Source organism: Mus caroli, unplaced genomic scaffold, assembly GCF_978045245.1.
Source record: "Mus caroli unplaced genomic scaffold, Mus_caroli_1 scaffold_7, whole genome shotgun sequence".
In the NCBI taxonomy this organism is placed as follows: Eukaryota; Metazoa; Chordata; class Mammalia; order Rodentia; family Muridae; genus Mus; species Mus caroli.
The window spans coordinates 51,139,593-51,167,470 of NW_028227262.1; the positions used below are offsets into that span (position 1 = coordinate 51,139,593).

Sequence of the window (27,878 nt, forward strand, 5' to 3'; positions counted from 1 at the left end):
TTTGAGGCGATGCCGTGAGGTGGTTGGGGAGCCAGGAGGGAAGTCTATGACTCATCTTTTGAGCGACTGCAAACTCTAACACAGCAGCACCTCAGCCGTGTCTCGTGTGGTTTGTCTACACACTGTCGTCCATTCTTGTTGTTTCCGGTTTTCAAAGCCACTCAAATGGATATGGGGCAGCTCTTAACTAGTGTTTGCAGTTTCCTTTATAATCAGTGCTAAACATTATGCTTTTTTTTGGTTTTGTTTGTTTGTTTGTTGACTAGTTGCTAGCATCTTAACACCCTGGCTAGGTTCAGCATTTGCCCAGATGTGGTGCACATAACATGGTTTTGTTGGGGTAGGGACTGGGGTGGGAGACTCCCTGATGATAGAAGCTAAGGAATGAAGCCAACTTTAGTGGTTTCTTATCTTATGTGTTTAGTGTCTGCAAATTCAAGAGGCAAATTCAAGAGATGGTAACCTTTGCTTCCTGTGCTTTGGGTCCTCTCAGAAGTTTTTCCGTATAGTTTATGTGTAAAGTGGCTCTGTTTGTTAACAGAGCATCTTTGTGTGCTGAGTGTTTACACATGAAGCCAACTGTCTCATCTAGTGCTCAAAGAAGATCTTATTTATCGCTTGCAACTTTGAAGGCAAAGCTGGCTGGGCTGAGGCCAGTGTGGTGTGCTGGGCTCTGCCACCCGACTCTACTCAAGGGATATTTTTTTTCAGTGTTTTTGTTGGTGGTGGTGGTGGCAGGTTTTGTTTGATTTTGTATACAGTTTCACTTTATATTTATATAAAAACTATTGTTAATGATTAAAAATGTTACCTATGGCTCCAACAAGATACTTCGGTAAGTAGAGGTGCTTGCTTCTAACCCCCAGAGGACACATACACACTGCACATGCACACGCACACACACACACACACAGACACACACCATAAAATGTAATTTTATTTTAGAGCTGGAGAGATGGCTTAGCAGTTAAGAGCATTGGCTGTTCTTCCAATGGATCCAAGATCAATCCTCAGAACCCACACAGTAGCTCACAGCCATTTATGACTCTAGTCCCAGGGGATCTGATGCCCTCTTCTGTCTGGCTTCTGTGGGCATCTTAGTTTAAGTGTTCTATAAAACACCATCACCAAAAACAACTTGGATGAGTGAAGGATTTATGTCATCTTATAACTTTCAAGTCCCACTCTACCCCCTGAGAGAAGTCATGCAAGGAGCTCGAGGAAGAAAGCCATGCAGAAGCCATGAAGGAATGCTGCTTACTGGCTTGCTCCTCTTGGCTTGCTCAGGCTACTTTCTTATGCCATCCAGGACCCCCTGCCCAGGGATGTCACCACCTACAATGGGTGGAGCACTCCCACATCAATTATCAATCAAAATAATACTCAGCAGACTTGCCTGTTGCCCAATACATAGAGACATTGTCTCAATGCTCCTAACCAGGTGACCCTCGCCTGTGACAACTTCACAATACAATGAATCTGTTAAAGCAAGCCCTAATACAATCTGAATAATGTCCTTATAAAAGGAGGAAGACTAAACACAGAAAGAGAGAACCAGGACTGCACGCACACAGGAAAGATCGCATGAAGAAAGTCTGCAAGCCAAGCAAGGAGATGACATGCAACTCACCCTGCCATTGCCTCGATCCCCAACTTCCAGCCTTCAGAGCCATGAGAAGATAGATTTTGTTCATTTAAGTCCTCAGTCCTGCCTCACTTGGTAATGGCAACCCTAGAAAATTAAAACTGTTGTTGACCCAAAGCCATCCATTGTACTGAGAGCTTGCACTGTTTGTCTTATCTTTGGGGATCTATTATCACAAATATCTTCTGTTGACTTTTTAGGATTAAGTTGTGTATTAATTACATTGACATAGTTGGTGTGTTTCCTGATTGTTGGCATGCCCCCAGTGATAGAATCATTGTAAAAATAGATTCCTATAGTGTTTGTTATTGGTTATTTTCATGTCACTGTGACCAACATACCTGAAAGGACAACTTGAATCAAGACAGACTTACTGCTGATCCCTGGTTCTAGAGGGTTCGCCCCATGGTTACTTGGCTCTGTCCACTGTAACAGGAGGGCATGTGTCGGGAGAGGTTCTCACTCATGACGGACAAGAGGCAGAGATCAGAGGGTACTGAGGGCCGGGAATAGCCTTCAAAGTTACACCATCATTTAGTATTCCCTCCAGCCAGATCCCAGCTCCCAAAATTTACAGTTTCCTATGAGTGGGGACCAAGTGTTCAAAGCAAGAGCCTGTCGAAACCACAGCAACGCTCTAAGTCCATTTCTTCTCTCTCCTATTTTGCTCAGTATAAATGAGCTGCTTCTATTCCTGGGCTCTGGGGTTTCTAAGCAAATGCCTATTTCCGTGGCTTGTCACAGACAGGAAGTTGATGTGTGTGTGTGTGTGTGTGTGTGTGTGTGTGTGTAGGGAGTCATAGGATCTTAGAACTTATTAGCTGTGTGCAACCTCAGGCAGGCTATCTTGTTTTCCTGCTCAGTTTTCTCGTTTTCATGGTACACTGATGTATGTGTTATTTTCAGAGTTGCTGGAAGCATTAGTGTCACCGACAGGGACAGGCATACTATACTGGATGGCTTATGGTTGGTCTTCAATCAATAGTAGCTATTCTAGGTAATCAGGAAGTGTCTGTTTATTTCTCCCTTTCTGCTCCTGTGTTCTGAGTTTATATAAGCTGTATTGTGTTTGCCTACCTAAGAGGTTTAACTAATTCCCTATGTTTGGTGTATGCAATATGGCTGATGTCAGCACTACAAGGCTTGGCTGCTCAAGGGGCTTTTGTTGCCCGGTAGATACATGAAAAGGTGTGGCACAAGATGTAATGAAATAGGAGGTGTGTACATCTTTTGAAGATGACTATGTAACCTTTTGCAGGATCCTTCTCTTGATAGCCCTCGTTTATTTTATCTGCAAAGTGGAGCTTTAGTCTAGAATACATCTCTAGCATACATTTTTCTGAAACCAATGGTTTACCCCAAAATCACGAGGGCCAAGAGAATGGACCAAGTCCTCATTCTTATTTTTGTATTGCACAAATCCTCCTCCCATGACCACCCTCCTCAAACACCAGTTCTCACGGTTTAAATCAAATCCTATTGGCTTTGCTTCTTTCCTGAGACAAGGTTTCATATAGAGTCAAACTAGCCTAGAACTTGCAACATAGCCTAGGCTGTCCCTGAGCTCCTGGCAATCCTCCTGCCTCATCTTTCTGAGTACTGGGATTGTAAGTTTGAACCACCATGGCCAGCTTTTGGCACTTCGATGTTTATTTAAAAACAGCTTACATAAAAGGAGCTTCTATCAGCTTTTGGGAGATTAAAGTAAATGAACTTGTTTCCTGAAACCACTTGGGATTTTCTTCTAAAAGATTTCTGGAAAATATTGCAGGGAACTTCCAATCTGCACTATGTTTTATTTGTAACTGATTTCCTAAAATATCGAGTTTCTGTCATGGTTTGGGTATGAAGTGTCTCCCAGATGGCTCAGGTGTTAAGATGGACTCTGGCTTATCAATGGATCAGTACATTCGTGAATGATGCAAAAATGTGTTGTTCTTACTGGAAGGTGGGGCAGATATTTGAAGACAGGGCCAAGCTGGAAAGTCATGAGGGTGGGTCCTTAACAGTCTTGTCCCTGTCCCCTCTCCCCTTCACTCCCTCTGTCCTCCCTGTGACAGCAGCCCCCTGCTCCACATATTCTTACCACCATGATATTTTATTCTACTTCATAGTAATGGAGGAAGCCAGCCAGGGGGTACACCTCTAAAACCATAAACGAGACAATGATTTCTTCCTCTGAAATAATTTGAGATCTTTGTCATTGCATGAGAAACTGACTGGCATGGTTTCTGCATGGGAAGACTGACATTCTGTGACATCTGTGAGCAGAGCAGGGCAAAGGTGCTTGTAGGGATTCGAGTTGAATTCCTTCTGCCTCCTGCACCAACTGGACTATCAGGCCTGCATGAGGGATGGGGGGGGGGGGCTATAGAGGAGCAAGTGGGTGGGAAGCTGCCAAGGGGAGGGTGTGACAGGAGTCTCATTCATCCACACAATGAAACAATGAAAGGCACATCTGCTGTGTCTGCCCTCCTAGTCCAGAGTTTACCCGCTGCTGTGTGAAGCAGTTTGACCAAACAATTGGCAAGGGGGAGGCGTGCTTACTGAATGAAGCAGAGCCTCTAGGGAAAAGCCGTGTCTTTTATAGGGAGTATGATAGATACCGCTAAATGCTCTCAAGGCACAATGCCCACGCTAACGGTTAGTTCATCAGCACCCACGGTCAGCTTCATCCTTACCATACAGTCAATATCTATTCAAAAACCAGACTCAAAACTGCCACGATGCTTTCTATAATCCTGAGACTCGAGTCTAAGATGCTATCATCCCAAGTTCTCGCTCCTACCCCGACAGCCCTGATGGTATTGTAGGTAACTTGCTGCACTTCAGAATCTCTCCCTACAGAGCCCAGGCAGGCAGGCCTGACACCAGAAGTCCAGGGGTCATATGATGATTCCTGAGAGGTCAAGTCAGCATTTGCCTCTTCGGTTGTTAAGGAGAACAGTCCATTTTCATTGGTGTTTTGAGAGAGCTCTTGCTCTAAATATCTAATTGTCTGAATCTCTAAACCTGTGATCAATCTGTAGCCAGCCAGGGGAAAATTAGAAATAAACTGGAATTGTCAGTGACTTGCGGCTGACGGTCCTTCTAACTGCTGCAGAAGTGACTGAGCCTCTTTGCTCTGTGTTCCAGGCTTGGAGGAGAGAAACCCAGAAGAAATAATGTGGGGAAGGAAAAGATGACATTGGCACAGGCCGGACAGAACCCAAGGATCCTTCCTGTGAGAAGAGACTGAGGGCGAAAGAGAAGCCATTAGGCAAAGGTAAGCGCCCAGTTCCGTGACTACCAAAAGCTTGCATGAGCTGTGAGCACACTCTGAGGTGTCCAACGGGGAGGGAGTAGAAAGCGCGTTACCACAGCCTTCCAATCATCCGCGTTGCTGCTGATGAAGATGAAAGAGCACACTTACTCTTCCACATTGAAATAAAAGTGAAATGGCCCAAAGGTGACAGGAGGCTTCCATTCTATAGGGGTTCTCTTCCTAAAGAAAAAAATAAATAAACTAAAACGAAAAGAAAAAGGGGAAAGATTTAAAAGTAGCAACTGTTCTGTGCTTTAGATGAGTTGCCGATGTGTTGCTCAAATTTTGTACAAGCATTCTACTTGTGAATTTCTTTTCTTTAAAAAAAAAAACTTTGTGTATATATAGGGAGTTTTGCCTGTATGTATGTCTGCGCACCTGGTGCATAACTGGTGCCCACAGAGGCCAGAAGAAAACTTGAGAGTCCTTGGGACTGGAGTTCCCTGGGATAGTTGTGAACTACCATGTGGGTCCTGGAAGTCAAACCCAGGTCTCCCGGAAGGGCAGGTGGTAGTCTGTGGCATGGGCATCTCTCTAGCCCCAGTTTATTTATTTATTTATTTATTTATTTATTTATTTATTTATTTATTTCACAGTTGCCCCAATTTATCTATCTATCTATCTATCTATCTATCTATCTATCTATCTATCTAATTCACCGTTAAACATGTAACTAGCTTAGGCCTAATGAGCAGGTGAACAAAGTTAATGATTGAGATTTAGTGATTTTGTTTGTTCTTTGACAATTTCATAGGTGTGTACAATGTAGCTTGATCATATCAGACCCTTTTCCTTCTTTCTCTTTTTTAAAATCTGATCTCCCCAACACTGCCTCTTTCAACACTAATGTCCTCTTGTTCTTTTTAAATAACTCACTGAGTCCAACTACTGCCGTCCATATGTGCACAGGCGTGGGGCCATCCACCAGGGCCCTGGTTCTGAGCCTTCCAAATGCTTTAATACAGTTCTTCATGGCGCGGTGACCCTCAAACATAAATTTTTAGTGGCAACTTCATAACTACAATGTTGCTAGTCTTATGAATTGTAATGTAAATATCTGTTTTCTGATGGTCTTTGGCGACCCCGTGACCCCCTCAAAGCAGTCATGAGCCACAGAGTGAGAACTGCTACACTAAGAGACAGTCAACCTTCCAGAGGCTATGCCCCGGAAGGAAATGGACTCTTCCTTCCCCAGCAGCCAGCACCTGCAGGAAGCTCCTCGTCTAGGACTGGGTATCAGGAGCCTGTCCTCACCTCATGCCTGGAATTTTGACTGGCTTGTAACCCTGACTCATAGTCTTTCTGTCCCCTTTTCCACCATTTTTCCCCTTTGCCTTGGGGAAGGGGTAATCTTGGGGTAGGGTAAGATTAATAGAAACAGACTATTCAGGGTTTGAACCCTGAACAACCACTTAATTCTCAGCTCTCTGACCAGCTGTGAATGGGATATCGCAGGGAAGTCTAAATGCCCACTGGGTTTGATATCCAAACTCTTCCCACAGAATCGATCTTAAGAACTGTGGGTAGGTCCATATCAGGAGTCACTGGGAGAAAGGCAGAGCTGGTCTTCAGGAGGGAAGTGGCTCCGTAGCTGCTAACCGCCTGGCCACTGTGCTTCACTAACCCTGACTCGGAAGCAGGAAGCAGGAAGCATCATAGGCTACGTGAACCCTTCATTCAGGTGTTCCTACTTCTAGGCTTTATCTGGAGAAGTAGAAGGAAGGCCTGGAAGGGATTCGGCTTTCTGCAGCACAGTTTCTAACCTGAGGCGGACAAGCACTTTGTTTCAAGCTGGACAAAGAGTCTTTAACATTTCATTTAATTTATTACTAATTAACATAGAATTAAATTTAGCGTTCTCCTTAACTACAGTTATGATGGCAAACAACGGAAGGCTGCTTACCAAAAAACACAGGTTTGCAGCGGCTTTGGCGGGGAGCTTGGTAGATGAAATCTACATCTCCCTGAAGTCTTCGTACTGAAGGGAAGAGCAGGAATGCACGGGCTTTCCTTCCTCCAAGGATCTATATGTTATATAGTGGGACGAGAGCTTAAGAAAGAGCAATCGTAGCTATCTATGTTCAAGCAAACTGGAGTGTTAAAGGGACTTTAAATTACTTTAATTGCAAGAACTTTCAGACATTTAGAAAACGTGGGTGAATTACCAAAAAAAAGGATAGAATGTATACATATTACATAATATAAACTTTTTCTTAGTTATTTTATCCCTAAATCCTTCTTTCATGAAATCCTGAGTCCGGTTAGCCACACTTTCTAGCAGGCTTTTTGAAGACCTTTCAAATAGGAATTTTCCAGGTCCACCACTAGGGGTCAGTCGTGCCGCACCCAGCGCTACCCTGGTCCTTTCCTATCCTGACCAAACATTCACCAAGTGCCCTCTGCACACCTGAGGCTGGCTGGCGTTTTCAAGTATACATTACTAACGTTCAAGGAATGCATAAAAAGAGGTGTAGGATCCCTAAAAACCGCCTCACTTTCAGACCCACCCTCAACCCTGGCCTCGAATCTGAACCCTGAGGGGTTCTTAGCCCTATTTCTCCTAGGGACACGGCCTTTCTGTCATTGCAGGCTTCAGGAGCACCTCATGGACCTCACAGGTGGCCACTGAGGAGAAATTCCTCAGACACGGCTGGAACTGCACCACCTTCTCTGGTTTGAGCTTCTGCTTGCCTGTCAGGCCTGGCTGGCCACTCTGAGGAAACTTCTGAGAACCATGGTCAGAGTCCCAGGCCTGACTAGAACTGATATGCCTAAAGTAAGGCAGCCACCCTCCCTTTCCATGCCAGGACAGACATCATCAATCTCCCACAGCATCCCTTGGTCACAGAACTCAAAATGGTCTCAGGATCCCTTCCTGACTCAGGGAGACATTACTAATCAAAAGGCTATTAGTTAACATGAATGGGAAACTTTGCCTTGAAGGTTATCATGTAAGTTCCTTCCATGTTTTGAACCTTTTCTGGTGATTTGATTTAATTTCTCTAACCTTCTACAGGGACCACACATGCGCGAGCACACACACAAAGAGAAAAAAAAATGGGTCATATATGGTGGCACAGACAAATAAACCCACCCCTGGGGAGCCTGAGGTGGGAGGCCCTGGAATTCAAGGACATGTCTCAAGAAACTGGTGGGGGTTTTTTGTTTTGTTTTTTTTTTTTTTTTTTTTTTTTTTTGACCAGCAGTAAAATGTATGTCTCAATAGCCCCAGCTATTTTTACTACAGCTTCCCCATGATGCCCGACTCAGGTACCACACCTAATTGAAACAGGGATGCTGTTGCATCCCTGGTCACAGGTCCAAACCTGGGTCACCTTGTGCCTTACCTTCTGGATTCCTGATACTGTCATATGAAACATATCTCATTTTAATTAGCAAGTCCATGGAACTAGCAGATTCTGTGAATGAAGTGCTGAAAAAACTCTGTGTGTGTGTGTGGGGGGGGGGGTGCTTTCAGCAAAATCTGTGTCAGGTATGAGAAGCAGCTGCGATGGTGGACTTTTAGCCTCGATAGCATCTGACAGCCTTGTTTCTACTGAATGCTGAGCACATCCTTAGTATTTCAGAATCAGAGGCATGATGGCACAGCCACTAGACATGGCTTCTGAGGTGAAGTGGGGCCCACTTCTTGCCTTAATTGGAATTAGAGTCTCTGGTGACTTACTCTTAACACCCATCTCCTATGGCTCATTTGTGTGGCCAGTGCTGCCACTGCAAAGATTGTGTGGGGCTGGGAATTTGATAGTATAATTACCAGACATTTATAGTACCCGTAGGTGCTGCAGTGAAAGATGAAGACAAAGGCAGCCATGTACACTCTTGAATCCCAAGAATTCAGCTGTGAGATCTGACAGCTCGGCCCCAGGACCAGAATTTAATTTACAAATGGAGCATTAGTGAGTGAACTTTTCCCCCCCATGGCCAGTGCGCTGAGCTGGGGGCACAGCACGCTTCCAGAACTGACTTCAGGACATGGTCACCTGTCACTTAGGACGATGAGAAAATAATGAGCGGCCACGTTCCACCTCGCTGTTCATTCTCTAGAAGATTCCCTGTGAAATTCCAGGCCATCCACATCCTTACGACAGCTGAAGAGATTGGCCTTTGTCAAGGAGCCGGAAGTGCCTGTGGGGCGGGGGAATTTCTAGTGTCAGGAGGAGGGGACACCGGCACACTGGATATTGGGGAAAAGGCATGGTGGAAATATTATAATGAGCGATGAACCTTGCCGGTGAGACAGCTCTGTGAAGGCTGAGAAGTAGTGGGTGCCTTAAGGAGCGATAGCACACCTCCCTCTCCCGGGACGCCTAAGGCCAGCTTCCACATCAAAGATGGGAGTTAGGAGGTCCAAAGGGAAGGATAAAAAAAGCCGTGGCTTTCCAAGCCCCTGACTGAGAGATAAAGTCGGCCCAATTTGTGGTTCAGGATCATACACGCATTCTTTCAGCTTTACCTCAAGACAGCAGCTTCGGAAATTAACTCAGGGTTCCTCAGCAAATCTTAGGTGCGCCTTTTCCAGTTGAAGGAAGCCGCTTCAACTCCAACTAGGAATATTCATATGGGGACTCAAGGTAATTGACAGATATATCGGTTCTTGTGTCTTCCTGAGGTCATTTAATTTATGACGGGGGTGGGGGAGGTACCTCCATTTGTTCGGTGTTCGTTTTTTATTAGCAGTGAAATCAAGGAATTTCTCCTTACATATAGTTTCTTTTTTGTATATCTTATGAAAATCACCCGTTCCCATCCCTAGCATAACTAAGAAAGAAAAAAATTAATCTGGAGTTGACAAAGTATCTTCATTATCCAAGCCAGGTAGTTAAGTACAGGCTGAGTGTTCCTTATCTGAATGGCTTGAGGACAGTGTGTGGTTTGGATTTTAGATTTATTTCTTTAGTTTTGGGAAAGCTGCATGTATCTAATGAACTCTTTGCACAAAGATCCAAGTCTAAACATAGGTTCCCTTGATGTTTCCCATGCAGTTCGTTACATGCAATATACACAAGCCTGGGGTGATTTTATACAGTATTTTAAATAACTCTGTATGTGAGACAGTTTTGTGGTGTGGAATTTTCCACGGCCAATGCTTAAACGATCTCATGTTTTGGAGATTGGCAGTTGCTAAAGCCTGCAGGCGTCTTTGCAGTCCGTGCAGAGTCTCACCTAAACGGCAGGTGGCGCTGCTGAGCAACGGTTGATGCTCCCAGTAGCGATTCCCAGCCTTGGAGCACAGTTCAGCTTGCAGCAGTTTCAAGATAAGGATCTATATAGTTCCTCCGCCAGTGTGCGCAGCAAAGGAACCTTATCTAGTCTGTATCTCACACTCAGCAAAAAACACTGCCTTCAGCTGGGAAAGGCTTTTTTTCCCATGGTTGCACATTTTCTTTATTACCTGTCACAATGGAGTAAGTTACCAACGACTTTCTTTCCCGATCCATCAGTTCTCCCAGGGAAAGCAAACCCCTTTCAGCAAAGTGGCAAAGCTGAAGCATCCCTCCTCTGGAAAACAAAGCAAAGCAAAACAAAACAAAACCCTCACTATTTAAATTCAAATTATATTGAAGTAAAGTTATTAAATGTTAAACATGTCTGTGATATATACACTCTGGCTGATTTCTACAATGAATATTTCCATGTGATTGATATTTAGTGCCATAAAAAGGGTCTCCAATGGTGCTTACTTTATTAAGATAAAATGTGAGTCCTGCGGTCGGATCTTGTGGCTACTGTATTGCTGAGCTGCCAGGAGGATAAGCAAAGTTTTGCCCTTAGGTACCTGATGTGTGTTATAAGCCCTGATCTGGGCTTCCTGGGGATGGTGCGGCCAGGGAAACTAGTGTTTGATACCCCCATTAGTAACTAAAGGGGTTGCTGGACTTAAGTTGGAGATAGTGACAATGAAAGATGCAATTCTCTCTAACCTATCTATATTCTGTTCTTGGATACTCTTCAAGGGTCCTTTGAGAGTTGTGGGTGTGTGGCTAAAATCTCATGGTCTCTGAGCTAGGGTGGGGACAAGGTGGACCCCAAGCGACATGGGGACATCTCTGAGGTGCTATTCAGTTTTAACTATGGTGATGGGTGTGTGAATGCCTACCCATGTCAAAACCTTACAATCTGTCCATTTGAAAGGGTAAATGTAAATTAAGCATTAATGTAAGAAGGAAGGAAGGAAGGAAGGAGAATGGGAAGATAGTGGGTGGAATGTTGCTACCAGTGGAAGCAGCCGCTGTTGTAGTCCCTCCTAGGTGAAGGCACTTACAGAGGCTTCGTGTGGCAACGGAGGTTAAGGGGGGAAGACTCTGTGCTCCAGTTCTGGCTCCAAAGCCTGTTTGCTGTGTGACCTGGAGCAAGTTCACAGACATCTCTGTGCCATCCTTTACTAGAAAACCACACAGGGCAGTGACTGTGTTTACCCCGAACGAGTGAGGATTAAATGGATTCACGTTAAAGCGCTTAGGATAATGAAAAACAAAAAAGTCGGACACATAGTAAATGTAGTAAGTGCTGTCATATTTAAAAAATACTTGGAAGGGAGCCAAGGCTGTGATAAAGAGCGACAAAGTGGAGATTGCTTTCTGTAATCACTGAAAGATGGCACCTGTCCAGGAGGAGCGAACTAGGAAAAAAAGTGGGGGGGTAAGAAAGGGATGAGTGTGCGAGTGTGTGTCCCAAAGACACACCGACTTCCTTGTTAGCATTTTGCTAAATGAACTTGATTTTTTTTTTTTTTTTTTTTTGCTCTGGCCGGGCCTTGGCTCTCCGCTGCATCACCTCCCAACATCCTTTTCCGTTTCCAAATAACTTCCCCTGCTGGACCACCCCGCAGGACGAATTTCCAGAAGATAGCACCAGTACATTATGCAGTGTTTGCAACTGAAAAATCCTACTCTGTAGCTAAACAAAGGTCTCCTAGCAAACCCTGGGTGGTCTGTGCCGTGGATATTTACATTTCACTGGGGCTTAGTGCCACTCAGGTGCTCTTCCATCTGTCTTAACCACTTGGAGCAAGGGGTAAAAAATGCTCATCCAATCAGTCTCCATCGGGGTCCTGCTACTGTTAGGCCAGGGTGCATCCCTCTTTGGATAACAGTTTGTGAATTCACAAGTAAATTAACTCTAAGTGAAGTTTTGTTTTAATAGTTCTCTGTGCTATATTCTAGTCAACAGCCCTTCTATGTGGGAAATCAGAACCACGGAATTACAGAAACATAACATCATGAAATAATCCAACATTTAACCTAGTTTTAGGCTGTCTCAATAAACCTAAAATGTAATTTACAAGACAGAGGGGGTAATTTACAAAACAACAGTTTGTCTAGTGAATCTTTTTTAAATGTCATTAAAGTCTCATTATTTGAGATAGTTTCTGTTTGGTTTGTTTTGGTTGGTTGGGCTTGGGTTTTCACACACATTCTTCCTTCATAGCCCAGAGTCACGCTTATCAACACACCCATCTCCCTGTCCCTTACTGTGGCCTGCCTCCTTTTTTTCTCTCTCTAGGACATCATGGCCTTCTACTTAGAAACTGTCCTAAAACAAAACCCTAACCCAGAAGACTCAAAATGAACAGAAATTTATGTCCCACAGTCTGGAGGCAGAAAGGTCAAGGCACCAGGTGATTGGGTGTCTGGCAAGGTCCTATAGGTACGAATGGTGTCATCTAGTGCTGCCCTCTACTGGTAGCTGCTTTTATAACACATTACATTCATGAGGGGGTCTGTCTTTGGGACCTAACTGGTGATTGGGTTTCAATACGGGTGTTTTAAGGGGAGAGGGACACAAATACTCACACACAGCCAACTCTGCAGATCTGCACTCTGGGGATTCCTTGTAAACACCAGCAAAATCACCAACCAAACAGACTAGAGGTAACACCCAGGCTTTGACATGGAGACATGATGCTGAGGTCCACAAATGTGTTGGCTGCATAGCTATCTATCCTATGGGGTCCTTAGGCCACAGGCCATGAGACAGACACAACAGCATGAAAGCTGAAGCTAGAAACAGTCAGTTCCCTGTCACACCCCAGCAAGAAACAAGTATGTTGGAAGACCCACGTTTTCTTTGTCTTAAGCCACAGAACGATCGGACAACAGCCTCAAGCGTTGATTTTAGAGTTACAAATACATTTGAGAGAGTGGACAGATTTCTAAATTTGGAGTCTGTGAATGCCAAGGACTGCCTGTGCTGATGAAAGTCCTTCCCTCCAATGCTGATCAGTGTTGGCTAAGTGTAGGACTCAAACGGGGAAATAGCCAGGGTATTAAATTGGTATGACTCCACCACTCCCCATCTGCAGCCCACGGTGGTCATCAGAAAGTTTCCAGGACAACGTAGTGGTCAGCAGGCCACAGGCCTACCTGTGGGCCCAGCATACAGCTGCCTGTTTGAGGATTATGGTAGGATGAGACAGGTTCGTTCATTTTTAAGTGGAGGCAGCTATTCCTTTGACCTATGAGGACCATATAACGTTCACAGTTTGGTTCCTGATAAAATTTTGCTGAAGCCAAGTCAGGCCTGTGTGGTTTCTGTACTGTCAGCTGCTGCCTTTGTGAGGTGAGAGGAGTAGACGGAACTTTTGCTCCCACCAAGTTGACTATATTCATCATCTAGTGTGTGAGTGCTTCGGGTTAATGATCAATTTTCTGCAGCCATGTTCCCAAATGTTAAGTCTGTTTCGTTTTGTCTTGATTGTGACCATTACCCTGGAGCCCATTTAGACCAGGGCCATCAGGAGAGCTTGCCGTGGCTCTGCCTTGTCCTGCCCTGCTTTCCCTACTATGCCAGCCCCTGGTATGGGTAACCACTGAGTTCCTGAGATGTGCCGGTGGGACTGAGCCATTAATGTTTGCTCATGTTTAATTAAATAGAAGTATCCACACGTGACACCTGGCTACCCATGTAGATGCAAGATTACAAACTGCCTGAAGGCTGAGCTTGTCGCCATCATTGAAAGATAAGGAGCTGTTGTGTAAAGGTCAGAACTTTGGATTCTTGTGGAAAATTCGAACACGTAGAGAGAGCGTGTTCTGAGAGGGTAAGCTGTGTTTTCTGGCTGCTCCTGTGCCTAGCTATCGTGTGTGTGAGTGTGTGTGTGTGTGTGTATGTGTGTAAGTATATATATATATATATATTATACACATATATGTGTATATATATATGTGTGTGTGTATATATATCCTCCTTTATCATTGTCATCGTCATCCTCTATCTCAACCCTATACTAAAGTCCAGAGACATTAAGTCATTCGGCTTTTTTTTTTTTTTTTGGAAACAAGGTCTCATGCAGTCCTAGCTAACTTCAGATCTTTATGTGGTTGAGGATAGCTTTGAACTTCTGATCTACCTGCCTCCTTCTCCTGAGTGCTGTGGCCATTCATGTGTCCAGTTTATGCTATGCTAGGCACTGAACCCAGGGCTTCCTGCATGCCAGGCAAGCACTCTACCAACAGGGCTACACCAGCCATTCTGTAACTAAGTGACACATCTTAGGCTGACACCAGTCCTTGAAAGTATGCCTTCTCCGTGGAAGCCTGACTGAATTCTCTGCTGTGGGGAATGGGGGTGGCAGGACGACACAGAGCATCTGGGTGTGTGGAGGTGGGGGATGGGTGCCTGCTTGTGTCTTACTTGTCTCAGCCTCCTCTCCTTCCCTGTTGGGGATAAGTTAGAGGTGTGTGTGGGAGAATGACAGTCTCTGTTTTCTTCCTCTCCAGGCTGACTCAGTGAGAGGCACAATAGGAGGGAGGGCCTGGGAGGGGGACAGTCCTGAACCTGTTTCCTTCACAGACTTCCTCTGTCATTGTCTGTCTCTGGCATTGTGGCTGTCGATGCTGGGGCTTCAGTGGTCCTCCACAGGCTGTCCTCCCCCACATATCTGTTCCCCCCACCCCAATCCCTGGGATTACTGATATCCACTTTCTTTTTCCCAGAGCCCTGTGGGCTTTCTTCTATTTCAATTCAGCCAATAAATTGCTGGACCTAAATGAAAATAGACCACTTGTTAAGTCCCCATGGGAAGATTTAAAGTGGGACTTCATAGAGGGGTGTTACGTGTTATCAGGTGCTACCCCATCTCCATGTGCTAGTCTGGTTAAAGTTCATTTAGAAGGAGACCATTTAACTCCCTACTTTGGAGACTCACATTCCTTGATTTGAGTTCTGCTTTGCCAGTTGCTAGGTCAGTGGCCTGGGGGAACCATGAGCCGAGTGTCCTCCCATGCCCATGTGCCTGCTGCAGCGTCTGTTGGAGAAGTGAGCGTGAAGCCAGATGCCATGCAGAGAAGCCTGCCTAGCACTTCTGGGTTTGCTGACTTGTGCAGACTCGGCCCTCTTTTACCTGAGCATGAACATGGAGCCAATGTCTTTTGGTAGGGCAACAGGTGTCTGCCACCTTTGCTAACTGAATTCCAGTTTGGTTTCAGATGAGGCTGGCCCCTCCCTCATGGGGTCAAAGTCAGGCCATTGAGGCAGCTATGACAGGGTCAGAGCTAATGAAGACAGCAGGGGACTCCTGCTGGGATGACTAGGAAGAATAGCTTACCTTGAGGCTTGTTCAAAAACAGCAGGCCACCTTTCTCTCCCTTTTGTAATGATGCTTGAGGGAGCATTCCCTGGGCTGATGCCAGTAGTGCCTTCGGCATATAACTTAAGCTGATCAGGGTCACATGGCAGCCCATCCTTGTCATCCTCTTGGAGCTAGAAGCATCAAAAGCCCCAGCTGCACACAAAGGTTACCCAGGGCGTGCACACCTGGGGTCCATGTTGGCATTCTGCCGTCACCTCTAACTGGCCTGTCACCTCATAGCCTAAGCCCATTTCAGTAGGGATTTGTACTGGCTAGTAAAGTTGTCCTATATAAACAGAAATGAGAGCTATGGTGTGTGAATACATTTTGGATTTGAAAAGACTAGTGTACTAGGTTGTGTAATGGCCCAGAGGTATGGAGTCTTAATTTCTGCAATCTGTAAATGTTGGCCCATATTATAAAGACTTGGCAGGGGTGATTAAATTATGGTTCTCAAAATGAGGGGGGTTACCCCAAATTATCTGGATAGACCCAACATATCATCATACATATTTCTTTGAGAGACAGAGAGACTATAGACATGTATGCAAATAGATAGACAAGGTGATATGAAGACAGAGACAGGGAGTGGAGTGATGTGGCCAGGAGCAAAGGAATACCAACAGCCACCAGAGGCGTGGAGGTGGAAGGACCAGAGCCTCCAACCCTCCTGGACTGTAATTTCAGCTCAGTGACAGTGATTTGGAGCTTTTGAGTCTCAGAAGCATGCAAGCTGCCCTTCTGCTGTTTCAAGCTTCCTGTTCTACAGTGGTTTGCTGCCCCTAAGAAAAGCTTTAGAGCCTTGGAATCCAGCTTGTAATCTCCAACATGCTTGAGCTCAAAGACAATGTGATTGGCCAAGTATCAGTCATCTGCCTTACAGTACAGTACTTCCCCCGAACCAAGTCTCTGGAGTGTATGCTCTGCAGCCTCGTGGGAGCTGATTTAGAAGTCACCTGCCCAGAGATCAGTACAAATGCTGCCAGTGGATACCAGCATGGGGCCCAACATGGTTTCACGTTAGCCGGAAAGACAGAGCTCTCTATTCAGCAAAGGGGCCTAGTCTTCCTCATGTGTAAGTAGCGCATCTTTCAGGGGAAACAAGATGAGTGTTATCTCATACTACCTTTGTCATCCTCCCTGAACATATCCACCTTTGGTGCTGGGCATCGACTCACTTGTCCCTCACTACACATATGCTCTAGCATGGACCTTCAGCTCCTGCCCATGTACTGATCCAGCCCTTCACTTGCTTGCTGGTTTGTTTTAACACAGTCTCTAACTCTATAACAGTTTAGTCTCAAACTTTTGGTCTCTTTGTCTCATTCTCCTGAGCACAGAGATTGCAGGTATAGGTCACCCCACCCCTGGCTCGTATTACTGCTTCAGCTTAGCTCTGACTGTGTCTAACAGATGCTTTGGGGTATATTTTTTTTTCATTCTACAAACAAGCATTGATACCCATCAGTGTGTCCTGGGAGGTGGAGACACGATTCAGAGTAAATAGACAATATTTCATGCTCTCAAAAATCTCCACGGATCCAGGGAAAAGACAAAAATCAAAGAGACTTATGAATACGTATGAACCTGCAGGCTGAGTTAAGTCTGGAGACAAAAAAGCAAAGTCACTCTAGGAAGTTATCTAACACAAGAACTTGCCTGAGGCTGAATCACTGAATCATGAACAATTTTCTCCCAGATGTGGCTTTTTATCTGAGAGCTGATGGCTAGATCATACCCAACTAGGAGGGGGAGAGGCCAGGTGTCTTCCACAGAGGAAAAAGCACACAGGAAAGCCATGGCTTGCTGCTCACTGCATTGGAGGACCAGGAGAAAGATACCAGGAGGCGAGACCATGGGGACCAAACAGGTAGACAGAGCCCGGCCATTGACATGGAAAACCAGGAGCACCTGGTTGATATGTCGTTGTTGTTGGTTTGTTCTGTTTTGCTAACAGAGTCTCTCTCTAATCTGGTCTCTCTGTGTTTTTGCCAGACTGACTTGGGTGATGAGTCCCCAGCATCTGTTTGTCTTTATCCTCCTTCACTGCAGTTACAGATGTAGATAGCCACATTCAGCTGTTATGTGGACCCTGGGAATCCACGCTTGAGTCTTCATGCTTGAGCAGCAAGCACATTGCCCACTGGACCACCTTTCCAATCCTTTGAATATCCCTTTTATCCCTTAGTCAGTGCCTTAGATCAGTGCCTTAGAAGACTTCTTTGTTGTATAGCTCATTATAAATAGAAGCTATGTCAGAGGTCCTGGGGGTGTTCCTGAAGGAATATTCAGTTGCCTCCAGAAGGCTGCTAAAGCCAGTTTCTGGATATGGACTTTCCCTCAATAGCACCTATAGTGGCATTAAAGCACCACCCCTTTATTTTATTTATTTATTTATTTATTATTTTGGTTTTTCAAGACAGGGTTTCTCTGTATAACCCTGGCTGTCCTGGAACTCACTCTGTAGACCAGGCTGACCCTGAAATCATAAATCCACCTGCCTCTGCCTCCCAAGTGCTGGGATTAAAGGCGTGTGCCACCACTGCCCAGCTAGCACCACCCCTTTAAAGGTCCTACGGACAGATCCAGCTTTCAGAATTGTCTACCTATAACAATGAGCAGGCCCTAGTTATTCAGCCCTGCCAAATATACGTATTAGGGTCCAATAATTGTTGAAGGAAGATCCCAGACTCAAATAGTATGCAAAGACAAAGTGTGTTTATTCTGCAGAAGTTATCAGCATGCAGGGGGCCAACCATTTATCAAAATGGCGGTGACCTGACGGCCTCGCAGACCTAAGGGGAATTTTCTGGAAGGATTAGGTAACCTCTAACATGATTGGTAGGGGCAAAGCAGTGACATTAGTACAATCTTGATTGGTTGCTAAGTTAGTTTCATTACATTTGGTGAGACCTTGGAGAGTTTCAGGGACCAACTCAGTTCTGGCCTTGTTATCTCCTCCAGCTAGATGTCTCAGGAGCTGACTTCATTCTAGACTTATCCTCCCTAAGTCAAGGTCGTCACCGACTAAAGCCCATTGTCAGGGATGCTCTCTGAGGGGCCCAGCTGGCTTCCCAGGAGACCTGAAATTTTTTATTCCCAAGGTTTGGGACCTCTCACACTATTACTTCTGAGTTTCCCACTGGGCTTTCACTGAAGAAATACCTTTCAGTTACAAGGAAGCATCGCTTTCCCCCCCCCCCCCCATGGGAAGAACTGGCTGCTTTCTAAGACTGATGATTCTTAGCCACATGGATTCGATGTGTGAAAGTGGGGAAGACAGCCTGGCTTTAGTGTAGACTCATTTTATACCCCGCCTCCCAAATATGGTTCCCATGGGCAGTCTTGTTCTTCAGGACATCCTCAGTTATTAGAGGCATGCGCTGTTCCCACATAACATGCTGTTACGGGCATTGTGTATTTTGCACTTGTTCTAAAGCAAGGCATCTCACCGGTAGCCCCCTCCCCTCTCTGGAAACGATGAAATGTAACTGCTATTTATTAGTCTTGCTCTGGATGTGGAGACATGCACCTTGGGAAGCGCAGTTAAAACCATTCCATGTGTATATCTCTCCCGGAGCCAACACCACCCTCCTGGAAAAAAAAAAAAAAAGATAATAAAAATGTCCCAACCCAACATAGCCCAGAATGGAGAAATTCCAGAAGGTTCCAATTCCCCATAGGAGTTTAGCACCATTTGTGAAACCAGAACTTGTTGGGCAACTAGGAAAATTCCCTCCACTTCTTTTTCTGAGAGGTTAGCACATTTGTTGTTGATGAAGATAATGTCGCTTTCATATGCAGCTCACAGCCTATGAGGCACGGTTTTAATGTCTTCATCCTGCAGCTTCAGGGAAAGCTACACAGCATTTGGATGCTTGGTGAATCTATCACATTGTCTTGAGATAAGTGAGGCAATCAAGTCCAACCGCCCAGCAACGAGGAGAAAATGGGACGATGGGAACCCTGGCTATTTCAAGTACCTTTGCATATGTATTTGGTCTTAAAATCTGAAGACATCTGGGGAGGCCTGGTTATAAAGCAGGATTTCAGTGACATATGATTGACTCTACCAGTGTAGTTCTGGAAAGGGACGGATGGAGGGAAAGGATTTGAGAAGTAGGCAGGAAGTTTGAATGCTTAATTGTTTTCAGGCAGGAGAATTGGTGTGATGCTGGGAGATCTGACTGGAACATCAAATTGCCTGGAGACAAATCCACCCTAAGTTACCTTGAATCAGTCTCTTAACATCCCTGTACCTTTGTGTGCCCTACCTGTAACTGGAGATGATCAAGACAATGCTTACATTATAGAGTCACAGAGAAAGGAGCTGAAATTGTCCTATGTGTAAAACACAGCCTGTAGTACTCAGTAAATAATAATTACACTTATCAGTGTTAGTGATGAGCTTATATATTGGTATAGTTGTGTGCCTTTTATCCACCCTTCCATAAGTGACTATTGTACATCCTATATGTCAATCACTGTGCAAGGTGTCAGGAGAATAGTTGCCATGGAAATGACTGCAGAGATAAGAATATCAGTAGGACCAAAGGGAACATCACATTAACACTGACCTACCCTTGATCTTGATAACCTGTGAACCTTCCCATTGAAACCGGGCATCTGGGAAGGCCATGGATCTTGTCACTGGCACTCTCTCAGCTCGGTCACTGGATCCACCCCTTCCAGCATTTAACCAACTTAAGCTCTTTCCTACGATATACCTTAAATGATTGGTGAGACTCATTTCTAAATGACGAGAGAAAGTCAACACATAGAAAGGTCCGAATCCATGAAGACCTCATTCATCTCACTCTGGTCCTTTGTGTTTCAAGAGAAACTTGGCCAGATAGATTCTCTTTGACCATTAGAAGGAGGGGCGGCCTTTAAACAAGGGACTGTCCACCCCAGGCAGTCCACATTCCACCACCCTTATCTTGTCTCTCTCTGCTTCTGCTTATTCTCACTAACTTTGGGGCTATCAAGAGAACAGGGACCCTGAAAATAGACACTGTGTCCTGTGGTGAAATGTCAGTGACAACTTCTCCAAATCACAGGTGTCCCTTTCTTGTGACGTCAGGGATCTCCAGCTCATCTTTCCTTGGTTCTGATTTGAAAGGGTTGTTTAAATACATGTTTCCAGAGTCAGCAAGTTAGCATGGGTTATGAGCCAGACAGCTGGGATCTAGGGAAACCTTGTCTAGTCATACTGTTTTCCTCCTCTTCCTTCTCTCCCTCCTCCTCCTCCTCCTCTTCCTCCTCCTCCTCTTCCTTTTCTCTCCCTCTCTATGTCTCCTTTTCTCTCCCCCTTCCCATTGTCTATCAGTCTGACAATGAGAATGACAGTAAGCACCTCTCTGGGTTGATAAGCACATCAGAGACTTAATGGATGGAAAGTGATTAGCATAACACTTGGGACATGGTCAACCCCAGTAAACATTCACTGTCACTGTTACCTCCATCTAGAGAAAAGTGCTGCCTGTCTAACTAGATCATCAAGTGTGTAATATTTCTGATATATGTCTGACATTTGGATGAGCACTCCATCACTTATTGATGAAGCTTTGGTTTAAAAACTGAAAAATTTTAAATCTTGAGTCAAGAGTTTGTTCTAATTTGGTTTATATCAAGCATGATGTCAGCTTCTCGCCCCTTTACTCCTGGACAGTTCAAAGTCACCGCAGGAAAGTATGCAGGCTCCATTTTGGAAGTAGAGACTTTCTCGTGCATCATATAATTTTTTGAGAAGTCACAGGACAGAAGATTTCTGATTCCCCAGGCTCCTGACAAAGAGATTCACTTTGCTGAGGGATCAGGCCTGGGGTGACTCACATCCTGTGGGATGAGCAATCAGTTTAGGAAGCCATGCTGTCTCTTCCTGTCTGCCCCAGGTATGAATGGTGTTGCTTAGACACGTTTAATTACTCAGACGCACCTCGCTCCAGGCTGAGGGCCTGTGTGCCTTTCATGAGTTGAGTCCTCTTTGTAAAAGTCTTGGGGCAGTGAAAAGTTAAACCGGTCGTGAGTTAAACTTTCTCCAAGCAAAAGCAGCCAACAAAGAATCCACAGCACAGTCGCAGAAGCGTGATGGTAGCGCAAATAGCCTAAGAATTAGAAGCTGCCAGGAAACAAACAAACAAACAAAAAACAAACAAACAAAACCAGGAAATGTGGACAGCTTGTGTGGTAGCTTTGGATTTAAATTGAATTTCTGAGAGCCCTGAGCAGTTGCCACCATGTGGCACCCCTGAGAGATGAATGATATGTAGCATTGCTGAGAGACAATGACAATGTTCCCTTGTCAATCTGTCAGGGTATCTCCAGCTGTCACTGGAAGGGTGGGAGGGTGGGTCAGTCTGCAAGATTTGTGAATCTAACCTAGGTGACTCCTGGGGACCCTGGCTCCCTTTCTAGAAGGCTGATTACAGGATTCCAAGCATCAGTGCTTTCCATTACAACTTAAAAGTTAGCACACAGTAGCAGCAGCAAAAAAAAAAAAAAAAAAAAAAAAACAACAACAACAAAAAAAAAGTTCCTCTTCACCCTGCTCCCTTCCGTGACCTTTCAAGCATTGCTCATTAAAAGAGGAGGCCTCTGAGGCGTACCTCAGTGGTAGGATATTTATCTGGCATGGGTGATGTCCTGGCTTTTATTCTCAGCACTGCAAAAAGAAGACAGCGCATCTTGTGGGTAGAAATAGCATGCTGCATTGCTTCTCCATGGTCATTTCTAGGCCCTACCTGCTTCCTTTCTCTTGGGCATGTGTTTGGTGGTCTGCTCCTAGGGGCAGTATTTTCCCAGAGGCTCCCAGCATTTTCACCTCACAGGGTGAGTACACTGGACATGCTCGGGAACTCTCAGACTCCTCCTGTGCTACACGCATTCCCACTGGTTTGCACACTGCTACACACACTCAGACATGCTCACGTTCTCCTAGACTGCCTCGCCTTGATGCCCTCGGCTGCTCACCCACACATGTCCTCTTTGACACCAGGATGACATGGAGGTCGCCTGGTTTTCAAAGCTGTAAGAGCTCCACGTCAGTTCAACCCGGTAGACAGTAAGTTGTCATCGAAGCGCTGTTGTGATGGAGGGACCTGGTCTCGAGCAAACATCGTACTCAGAGAAGAAGGTGGGGAGCTGCCAAAAAAATGGGCCTTTACCCTTCTGCTACAGAACCTGAGGACAGCAAGCCAAGGTCGATTCTGTGTCCTGGGAAATAGCATTTGTTTTCAGGAAATGTGATCGTTTTGAGGAAAGGGTGGAGTTTGGAGGGCACTGTCTGGAGCTTCTGGGGGTTTTGAAAGTGAAGGCAACTACGGTTTACAGTGACTTCAGCAGTAAGAGATAGTTATTGGCTCACGAAACTGAGTTGCTTACTTCAGACAGTTTGATCAAGAGGTTGACAGCGGTCCCCCGATTGCCTTTGCTTTGCATTTCCTGCAGGTGATCGCTGTGACCAGATCGTCCTCCTGTATAACAGCATGAACACGGTAGTAACTTGTTCCTAAGCAGGGAAGAGAGTAAATTGACCGGTCTCCAAGAATTCTAAGTGATAGGCCTCACATTCTCTCTGATGGATTGCCTTATGTCCCAGGTCCACTGATGTGTTAACTGGCTTGTGCTATTCAAGATTCCTTCCAGAGTGAGGAGTTGAGGAGAGGGGAGACTAAGAAACGAACATCAAGAAGGGTGATGGAAGTTTCTGGCAACTAAACCACCTGATGAGATCTTCGGCTATCTAGAAGGGGACCTCATTATTGTCCTCATGTCTCTTCTCAAAGGCTGGTGACACAGCATAAACTCCCTGCTCCCTCCTCATTGCTGCTTTCCATGGTACACACAGACACGTGGGGCTTGTGTCCTCGCCTCTCTGCTGGAGTTGGCTTCCATTTTTGTGGATTCTTGTTGGAAATTTCTCTATAGCCCAGCAGATGGCCTTCCCAACGTGAGAAAAGAAGTTCAGACTTCTGCCTCCAGGGTAAAGATCAAGCCAGAATTTGTGAGTAGCCTGCTTCCATCTTCCTGTTATGGCTTCTGCCCCAATAAGAAGCGATAAGCCAAAGCCCAGTCCCTGCAGACGCAGCTAAAGTAGTGGACTGGCGATCCCCTGGGCCCTGTACTGACAGCCTGTCATTTCCCCCCGGGGCTGTCCCTCCGAATCTGCACATGTTCTTCGTGAACAGTCTTAGGGAGGAGGAATTTCCCTCTGTATTTCATAGAGAGCAAGGCAGAGCCTCGATGGGGGTGAAATGATTCCCTCAGGTCATGAGGCACATGAAGACCAAAGTGGGATTTTGGCCTAGGTTTGCTAGAGCTTGTGGGTGGTATCTAAGCTTCTCACCAGCGTCTCTCTGCAGTCACACACTCACAGCACTGCTCCAGGGGTAAGAGAGAAGTCAGCCTTCCCATCTTCTGCCTTTCCTTCTTGAAGTCCTCTTCATGCATGGCTCTGTCTTACTGACAGAACCCCACACAGTCCCTGGCCTCCCTTTCAGAACAGCTGCCTCTGTTTATCCACCTACTTAGGCCCGCCTGTGCAGTGCCATAAACCCTGCTTCTTTGAGAATTTCATTTCCCTGTTTTACATCATTTAAAACAAATTCAAAAACACACATTTCATTCCATCACAGCCCTGCCCCGTCTTAACTGTTCAAGTGCCCAAGGGCTGTTGATTGTATTGAATGCAGTCCCGAGTGCTGTTGATTGTATGGAATTCGATCATGGAGGTTGTTTGCTTTTCAACAAGGGCCTTGGCTTGCTCAATAGGGGGAAAGTTTCACATGAGCAAGACAAAGCCTTCTGGAGCCCTTGTCTCTTGAGCCACTCCAGGTGAGTACAGTGTCTCCTTTGCACCCGGCAGTGTCCAGCAGACCGTTAGCCAACAGGAACACTCAAAGTTCCAATCCTGAATGGTTCTCTGTTACTTTAAAAGGAATGTGCCAGTGATGCCTCAAAGCCCCTTTTTATACCAAAATGTCCTTCTCATTTCACCTTCTTCTTTCTTCCATGTTTTATCTCCTCTCTGTTTCTCACAATCATGTCCAGGGTCAGCCACAGCCTTTAAATGATAAATGAATTTTATTGGCATGTAGCCATGTTCATGTATGTAAGTATTTTCTCTACCTGCTTTTCCGACGTAGTAGTAGACTGGTTACAACTGAGACCATTTTTTTCTTTTAATTATGGAAGGTTCAAAATATCCTGAGCCTTTGAAGAAAGGTAGGATGACCCCTAATCTAGGTCAGTAACTCCACAGTCACCCAACTACGACCTCTACCTTCCCCATGCCCTACCATGGCCAGGAGTAAAATCCTGATGTTTGGAAAGGAAAGAACTTCATCTCCTTTATGTCCACTTGCAAGAAAAAGAGGTAGGTGGCTGTCCTGCCTCCACTTGTACCCAGGGTAGATGCTGCTGGCCTGCCACATGCTCCAGCCCTTCTTCTGACTGGCTGCAGCACAGGAGTGGAAAAATATCCTTCCTCCCTGGTCCAGGAGATGCTATCAGATCCGAAAAGCCATGTAAGACAACTATTAAATGTAATGGGTGTCCTTTGGGTGATCCTGCCTAAGACGGCATTCCTTGTGCAGTCAAGGCGATGAAACTAACTTTCTCTCTGCTTCTTTAGTGCAATACCATATAGAGTATGAGTCATATAATTAGGGACTATGTTGTACAAAAATTCCTCCCTTTAAAAAGTAGGCTCATTACCATGAAGTGCTCATAACACGAGAAACACGTAGAAACTAAGCCCCACTGAGAATGTTCTAGAAACTCAGCTAATACTGGCTTTACTAAATGGCTACGTTGGTAGAGCCCCTGACTGTGTTTATGTTCTTTCTCTCCTGCTAACTCTTACAGCCTTTTGTAAGCAGGCCCCTGTTGCTGATTTATAAGGGGCATAGTTCTCAACCTCTAAGGGTCACATACCAGATATCCTGAATATCAGATATTTACATTACAATTCATAATGGTAGCAAAATTAAAGCTATGAAGTAGCAACCAAATAATTTTATGGTCCGGGGTCACCACAACATGAGGAACTACATTAAAGGGCCACAGCACTAGGAAGGTTGAGAACCATCAATATAGGGTAAATGCCTATGTGTGCTTTGTGTAGGGTCTGGTCATCTATGTTACCTTCATCTGCCACAAACCATATTCACTTCATAGATAGTTCATAGATACCCTCAAACAACATGTTCATATACAAGTGCAGGTACTTGCAGTTCTTGGAGATGGGTAGGAGCTAGTTTGCACAGGCATGCATCAGCTGTTGCAGGGACCTGCCCCAGACTGCATTTGCTGCCAATAAGCAGCTGAACAAGCTTCCTTTGAGGGGGAGGTGATAGGGAAGTCGTGAGTGAGGAGGCGGCTTTGCTTCACAGTTTCTAGTTTCTTTTTTTTTCTCCAGAAGTAAGTGTTTTACCAAGGAGATACGGTGAAACCATTTACAGGACTGGGAGAGTCTCTCCTGCTTCCTAGCATTAGCAGTTTGATGGAGAACTGGGAGGAGCCAGCCGGCAACTCTGGGGATGTTGGAGCCCTGTGCAGTTTGGCACCCTGACAACCAAGTTGTAAACCGGGTGTGTGGGCTGCAATCCAGTGTGGAGCTTTCCAAGAACCACTGTTCATCGAACCTGGAGCTGCAGAAGCCGAGCCAGAGAAACTGTGCGTGTGCCGTTGGCCATTTAAAAGCCGTAAGCCAACCTTGGCAAATGCTTTGACTCTTGGCACCTTTGGCTCTTGGCTCCTTAAGCCTTTTTGTGTTAAATTTATGGAAAACAGGGTAAAAAAATGCTCTCCCAGGAAACAGAGACCTTCTAAATAGTGTTTTAAGCTTTGGGGTTCATGGGATCCCAGTGAGATTAAGAAACTGATATTATTGATATATCTCGGGGACAATAAAGAGGAAAAGGGAAGGAGGAAGAAGAGGGAGGAGAGAGAGAACCAATCCTGTTGCTTTGGATCAGATTGAAGAACTTAATAATACCCAAGGTACCACACAACTAAGTTATTGGAAATGCAAAAATATTATTTGGTCACATTAATTTAAAAACTGTTCCTAGTAATATACTGCATATGAGCAAGTCCAGTTCATAAAGGGACAAGGTTAAAATTAAATTATATTTCAGTGGAATGCCAAAGCACTAGCAAGCCTTTTACCCAGGCCAGATCACAATGAGGTACTTCATTGTCAGTACAAAGGAAGGAAGAACCGAGAAACAGGGTACTAGAATGAGCAAGAAGCTGTGATGTATCCCAGTGCAAGGATGCCAAGGTTTGGGGGTGCTTCCTGCCTTCACTGGGGTATCCATATGTTTCCAAAGAAATGGCCCTAAGAAAGATTCTGGCTGTTCCTGCCACTCAGCACCCCTGTACCTTCTGAGAACAAGAAAGCTTGACTGGGACAAGTATTCCCTCCAGACTACTACTGACCAAGTTGTACTTCAAGAGGCTGTCAATCACAGCACCCCACACTCTGGTACTCTCTAACAGTTCTTGCATCTACACATGTCCTCCTTCCTCACCTGGATCGGATATGATTATGATTGTCAGTCAGCACATCTCCCATGATTTAATTACTAGCTGCCAGAAAGGAGCTTGCTCTGGTTCCCCTCTGAGTTTGAGCCAATGGGGGCATGAGTTTGTGACACTGTTCATCCTGCTTACCTTGTAGCAGAGTGAGTACAATCGGCAAAGACCGCATTCAAGGGGCTGAATGCAGATGCAAAAAAAACCAACCAAACAAACAAAAAACCAAGCAAACCAAAACTACACACAGCAAGACCAAACAAAACAAACTACACACATACACACACACATACACACACACACACACACACACACACACACACACACACACACCAAAAACAAGTCAAAAACAGGAACAAGTCAAAACAGAAGTAGGTTCTTGGCATCCACAGGCTTCCTTTGCCCTCCTGATCCTTGCCTGGTCTTATCAGTCAATACGTTTTTCTCTATTAAATTAGATAGTGCTGTGTTTCCATCACTTGCAGCTAAGAGCTCTGTCAGAGATACTTCAGCCTCTGCACACGGGCACCCACAGTCCTCCTGTGGGTTGCTAAGCCAAGTTCGACTTCCTCTCAGCCCCACCTGTATCTGCAAACTTGATGGAGTGCAGCTTCTCTGTAGACTTAGTGATAAGCAAGGGACCCAGCTTCAGTCCTTTTTGGTAGGCACCCCTGACTGTCACAAGGCTTCTCTTGTGCCTTCTTTCTGGCTCTGTGGAATTTTGGGTTTGAGCTATCTGACTCAATCTGTGGGTATCCCATAAAAGATATTCTGCATGTCAGATATTTACAGTATGA

General features: G+C 45.3%; 1 protein-coding gene across 1 annotated transcript in view; it reads left to right on the top strand.

Moving 5' to 3' along the window:
* The first annotated feature begins 4,811 nt into the window (after positions 1–4,811).
* The window catches only part of Frmd4b (FERM domain containing 4B), a 246,580-nt gene continuing 223,513 nt past the window's right edge, over positions 4,812–27,878 (top strand). The window contains exon 1 of the mRNA XM_085840234.1: positions 4,812–4,910. The gene's annotated coding sequence lies outside the window, so the exon portion shown is untranslated. The remainder of the gene's footprint in view (positions 4,911–27,878) is intronic.